Genomic DNA, 6,500 nt, shown 5'->3' on the forward strand with positions numbered 1-6,500 from the left:
GCTTAATTTTTTATTCTTTCTCCTTTTCTATTTTTTTGACCAATTTTGCATGCTTTTATCTGGTAATATGAACAGCCAATTTGACGACAGCAATGTGCAATATAAGAAGCATTGTTGAATTCTTATCATCCTCTTTAGTGAAATCTGCATCATTTCTCATGGTTTTTATTATTAATTTTATTCTCTTTAAAATAGGGTGAAAATATCTCATGTAGATGGGAAGGCACCAGCAGGGAAGTGAAAATTTATAGATGTAGGAGGAAGGTGTGATAATGGAAATAAGGAAGGCCCTGAAGATACAAGCAGGGGAAGGAATGGGATCTAGAACCCAAAGAAAGCCAGGAGGAGAGAAGAGGAACAATTTGTCCTGGGTAAATGTGGGTTTCTAATGGAGGTGGTAGGCAGTGGAGAGAGTGCTCTTCTGATGCCAGATGGGAGAGATCTGAGGATGGGGCAAAGTAAGAAGCTCAAGACCTAAAATGTCTGAGTAAGAGAAATAACACAAGAACACAACAAACTGGAAAGTGAAAAGGAGTTTGGATAATCAAGATTAGCAAAGTGCACCTTCCTGGCAAGCAGAAGGTTGTGAGTTCAATTCCCGGTACCAGACAAAAAAAAAGCAGAGTACTTAGCCATAAAGAAGACAATTTTGAGTTATTTGCAGGAAAATGGATAGCTCTTGAGGCTATAATGCTGAATGAAATAAGTCATTCACAAAAGGTTAAATATTTCTTGCTGTCTCTAACATGAGAGATGTGAAATATAAACAATTTAAGGAGCAACATGAAGAGCCTTGCTAAGCAGCAAGAGGTTACTCCATGGAGAAGGGACAGGAAACTGGAGAGGAGATGGGGGGCAGGGAGGGAAAGTGATGATAGGAGATGTACATTCCCCAGCTGAATGTCATCACTATGCAGTGGACACGTGTATTAATGAACAAAGAAGAAAAATTAAAAAGAAGTGTGGATAATTAAGATTAAGATTTATTTAAAAGATTAATACACTCAACAAATATCTAGCATCATTACTTGAAAATTGAGACAATCAGAATCAAAAGTCATTGGATCTCACTAGGGGGATATACAACGTGTAAGAGCTTTCTGTCACAGCCTCAGTTTTCTTCTCTACAAAACTCCACCCGATCCTAATGACCTGAGATTGCAGTCCTTACTTGTTAGTAGGAGCTAGGGCCTCTGGACAGATAAGGCAGATGTTGACACGGGTGGGAGAAGGGAAAAGATTACTGAGCAGTGAGAACACTTACAAGAAATTTGGCAGAAAACCAAACGCTGGTACAACCGCAATCTTCCATTTTTATCCGATTTGGATCCTTGCATCAAAATGTCTGTTTTTCACCTCTGCAGGTGTGCCGCGGTGTAATCAGGAGAGCAGGAATTCCCGGGTTGCTGCAGGGCTTTGGGGAAAATAGGTGGAGACTGGGGAGCCCTGAACAGAAACTGAACAGAGAGGAAGAGGGCTTGACAGAAGTGAGTTTGAGGAAACGGAAACCGAACAGCTCTCTGCCCTTCTCCCCTGCACCCTTGTATTTTACAGATCTGTAGGGGTGGGGGATTTTCTTCTCTCATTTCTTCCCTCTTCTAGAGCATAAACTCTGGCAGGGCATTCAGGATTCTAATTCTGCCTTTCAGCCCCCAGACTCAGGAGAGCGAGTTACCCTCCTCATATCTACACAACTTGTTCCTCCATTCAAGAATTACCAAAGCCTTGGTCCCCGGGGCTCCTGAGATCTGTCCAAAGCGGACTTGGCCCTGCGGGGCTCCTGCTCTGCCTGGGCACAAACCTGGGCTCCCTTCCCGGGCTCCTTCTGCCTGCCCTGCTGTGGCAGATGCCTACCTGGGCTCAGGCCCCAAGGGAGAGCTGGTCTTTTTCTCCCCGACTGACCTGGCAGCGCGTCCAGTCCTCAGTCCTCCCTGCAGGGGATTTGTCACCAGGTCAGCAAAGTAGCCGAGCCCCTCAGGAAGAAGGTGCACACAGATGTCTCCCTGACTCAGGGTGCCAAGGCTGCTCACTCCCCCGCGGGGTCCGGAGGGTGCAGGAGCTCTGGGAAGTGGGAGCGAAGGAGCCGGACCCTCCCTCACCCTTTCAAGATCGAGTGTGCCGGATCTCCGTCTCTCTCCCGTCCCTGCAGGCCTCACTACCCCGGGTTTTATATCTTTTATGCCAACTTGTGGCTCTTCCTAACACGCCTCGCGGAGACAAATGAGCAGTGGGAATCTAATATCCCGGGAAAACTGCCCAGAAAATGTAGGCAAGTGTCAACACTTTTATTGCTTCCTGGTGTTTCAGAGCGCTCTTTTGCTCCCGCCCTTCGCTCCTTCCTCTTCTCTCCCCACCTTCTAAATTACGGGAAAACGAAACCTAAGAGTATTGGCCAGGAGGAAAGACCTTCCGCAGGCCCGCGCGCGCTCCCTTGCTCCAGGCTGGGCTGGGTTTGCCCTGCCTGCGCCTCCCCTGCCTGCTGCCCCAACCCCAGCACGGTTCTGCTCCCAGCCGCTGAGTGTCCCTCCCGCTCTGACCTGAGCTTCACCCTTCCGATCTGCTAGAATTACCCCAGATAGCAAACAGGATTTGCCTACCGCCTCACCCAGGTGGGCCTTGGGGACGGGTACAAGAGTTGGAGCCCCACTTTTGTTCTGTCCCAACTCTACAGGTAAAAAGGAATTCTTTTCTTTTCTTCCTTTTTTTTTTTTTTGCCCTTGAATTTGAACTCAGGACCTTTTGTTTGCCAGGCAGGCGCTGTGCCGCTGAGCTATATATATCCCCAGCCCCAGCTCGGGACGCTACAGGTGGGCAGATAGGCAGGTCCTGCTGCTGACAGCTGTACTGCCCAGGAAGGCGCCTCAGAACCCACTCAGGAGCAGCTTGGGAGGTGCCTGCTGAGCGGGCCCTAATGGTAACAGAGAGACTGCCGGCATTACTGAAAACAAAGCTGCAGGCTGATTTACTGCCCTGCTGTTTACCATTAGCACAGTGCTAGGTTTCTGTTTGATTATTTGTATGCCCTCAAACCTCCTTGCTTTAGCTCCCTTCCCATCCTTGGGGGGAGGACACTCTCAATGGGACAGGATCCGAGGTGGGCAACCTTCGAGTATGCTCTGGGGCCTCTGCTGGACAGCACTGCTGCCCTTGCCCAGCACTGCGGAGACTGCCCAGTTGTCTCTGGTGAAAAGCAGCTGAGGGCCGGTGCCTGCACAAATACTGGGAAGTCAGTGCAGGCTGAAGATGAAACTTAACAAAGCTCTCTCCTCTGCCCTCAGAAATTGCCACTGGCTGGGATGCAGACCTGCTGCGCACATGCTCCAGATCATTATACACAGCTATGTACATTTAAAGCATGTATGTACATGTACGTATTTATTATATGTGTTTTTAAAAATGTGACCATACTATTGACTGTTTCATAGCCCATCAATTAGATCCTGTCCACGATAGTGCTGAATTCCTCTCTATGCCTGCAGATACTTTGTATTCTGGTCTAAATAGGTATTGATAGAAAAATGTTGAAATTTCCTACTATATTTGTGCATTTATCCTTTCAGTCCTTTCACTTTTTGCCTCACATTTTGCAGTTCATCTCTTTGATTCATACTCATTTAGGACAGCTATATCTTCCTTGGAGAATGTAGTCAGGGCCTTCATTCTGAATGTCATTATCCAGAAAGATCAAGGTACCTGAAGTCTAACTTCTCAAAGGATTAAAACCCTGTGTGTGTGTGTGTGTATACATAATTTAATATATATATGATATATATGATATAATATAGGAAATATATATGATATAATACAGGAAAAAATAAGTTCCATAAAAGTTGACTGTTTACATGTTTCTAGAATGATTTATTTGAGAAATATAAAACTGTTCAGAACATGTAAATGGCCATTTCACATTTTGTAATAGTGAATGATAACATTTCAACATGCACAAACACACAGGTACACTACTGATCACCACATGAATATAACAGTTATGAACAGACAAATCATATTTGTAAAGAAATAAGTCAAAAGCCAGAATGTATAAATGCAGATTTTGATTTGTAATAGTATGCGCACGATTTATCGCTATAATTTTGTGAAAAACCTAAAGAAAACCCTGATAACACTAGACATAGAAATAAATATTTTGATAATATCCTTCAAAAACTGGAAGGACTCATCATTGCATGTAAAATTGACTAAAAGTCAAGGTCAGGAAGCCTGAGGCAGTAGAATTGCAAGTTTGAGCCCAGCCTGAGAAAGTTAGCAAAATCTTGAGTCAAAATAAAAATTTTAAAAAGGTCTGAAGATGGAGCTCAGTGGTAAAGCATCTGCCTAGTATGAGTCCAGGCTCTGCGTTCAGTCCCCAATATTGGGGAAGACAAAAGTCAACCAAAGATCCATAATCTCAACAGATGATACTCTTTAAAAATAGAGATGTACCAAAAGGATATCTCTTCATTATATAGAGAAAATTTTGACATTTTTATGTACACGCAATGCTTACATACAAAGTAGATATGCATGTAATAATCTGTGACAATGTGCTTTTGTGGAGCTATATTTATGAAAATATACTTTGAAGTATTTTATCATAATGAATAGTTGTGTTTCCTCTTTTAGTTTAAGGGGGCTGTGGGAGCCCACAAAACTGTACTCTCTTGAGAAATGAAGCCCCTTGCCTCCATCTTACACTGACCTTTACGTTAGCCCATATCACCAAGATATGCAAAGCCGGCTATATGGAACCAAATGTTCTCTTAATTGGCTAAAAGAATGTGATCACTTCCTGTCAAGACACCAACTTGTCTCATTACAGCAAGCTGATGGAAATCACACCCCCTTCCCGCTGCCATGGCTGGAATAAGGGTTCAAGCAAAAGCCTGTGAGATTCCAGGGCTAAAGCAAGCGATATCATCTCAGCTGAGACCGTGAGACTCAGTACGAATTATCTTCCTGGCAGTAAAGGTGCCAGCCTTGCACATCAAACTATCTGTTGCACTGTTAATTGGAGAGCCCTTGCATCTGGTACAGAATTGCTCTGTTTCACCTTACAGACGATGCTTGCAAAGTTTTTTTGCCCTTGCACTCTGTTCTGACCCCTACCCGTCTCCCTGATTAATACCAATAAGAGCCATGAATTTTTAGACTCCTGGCCTTTTGTTCTGCAGAGAACATTGGTCATCCCAGAGCTCCTCAACTGCAAATATCCTCTTTTCCTTTCTTTTGCACCCATGTGCCACAGTGCCAGGTGGGGGACTTGAGCAATCCACAGAGGTTTCACATTAAAGGCCTCCTCAGAAAATGCATTTCCATTCATTTTTATATGTTGCCACTCTTTTTGAGATTCTTCTATGTTCCATATAAATCAACATTAACATTTCCTATCAGATTTCTCCAACTTTGCACTTCTTCACCATTTGGAGCCTGTGGAAATATGTTCCTGAGAGGGCCGAGGATATAGGTCAGTGGCATAAGTGCCTCCCTGGCAAGTGCAAGGTTCTGAGTTCAATTCCCAGTACAAAAAAAATATGAATGTGTTCCTCGGGCATTCAAATATATAGGAATCACAAAGTGGCATATACAGTGAGGGTGACTGAATGGCAACACACTGTCTTTCCGTATGCTGCACGTGATCACCTTCCAAATAGTCAGAGACTTTCCTAGTAGCAAACGCAACTTTATAACTCACAATGAGCACCTACACTTTCATCAGCTGGAAGGAAGGACAATGGACATTTTTTGACTCCGCATTCTTATGGATGTCTTATTGCAGGCCAGTTGTTTTGCTGGAATTCAGCTTTCCAGCCTTCTCATACTGCTGACTAAAATGTAGCCACCAACTATGCAGAGAGTCTTACTAATAGCCCTTAATTTTCTAATCTTATGTCAAGTGATATTAGAAATGTTTTCCACAAGCAATTTTCACACAATTAAAAAATGTCATTGTCTAAATCATGAAAGACTTTTTTTCTGTCTTTTTGAGACAAGGTCTCACTGTGCAGTTCATTAAGGCCTTGATCTCACTTTGTAGCCCAGGCTGGTCTCAAACTCACAAGGATCCTCTTGTGTCAGCCTCCAGAATGCTGGAATTACAGGTGTGCACCACTGCACAGGGCCATGAAAGAAAAGACACTTTTGTAGAGAAGGCCATTTTCTATGGTTCGGGAGAGCTCTGCACTCTATGTCATTATCCTGAATGTGATCTATGATTTTTCTCTCAGAGGCAAACGCTTTATGCAATTGAAGGCGATAAAGAGCCCCCAGGAATTTTGTCACAATTTCAGTGGTTATACAATAGTAGGATTTAGGGTAAGATACTTTGAAATCATCATAGAACAATGTTGCTTTGCCTTCAGGACTCAAGAAGAAGCTCTTCCACCTGATGAACGTTTTCTCACTGTAACCACCATCTATTACCAGCTTCTCTTTTAAAGTGAGGGCAGTTTGTTTGCAACAGCCTTGTAACTTTGTCACGGTCTCATGTTTGGTAGAGCCCTCCT

Source organism: Chinchilla lanigera, unplaced genomic scaffold (genome assembly GCF_000276665.1).
Source record: "Chinchilla lanigera isolate Chin_1 unplaced genomic scaffold, ChiLan1.0 scaffold00080, whole genome shotgun sequence".
Classification (NCBI taxonomy): Eukaryota; Metazoa; Chordata; class Mammalia; order Rodentia; family Chinchillidae; genus Chinchilla; species Chinchilla lanigera.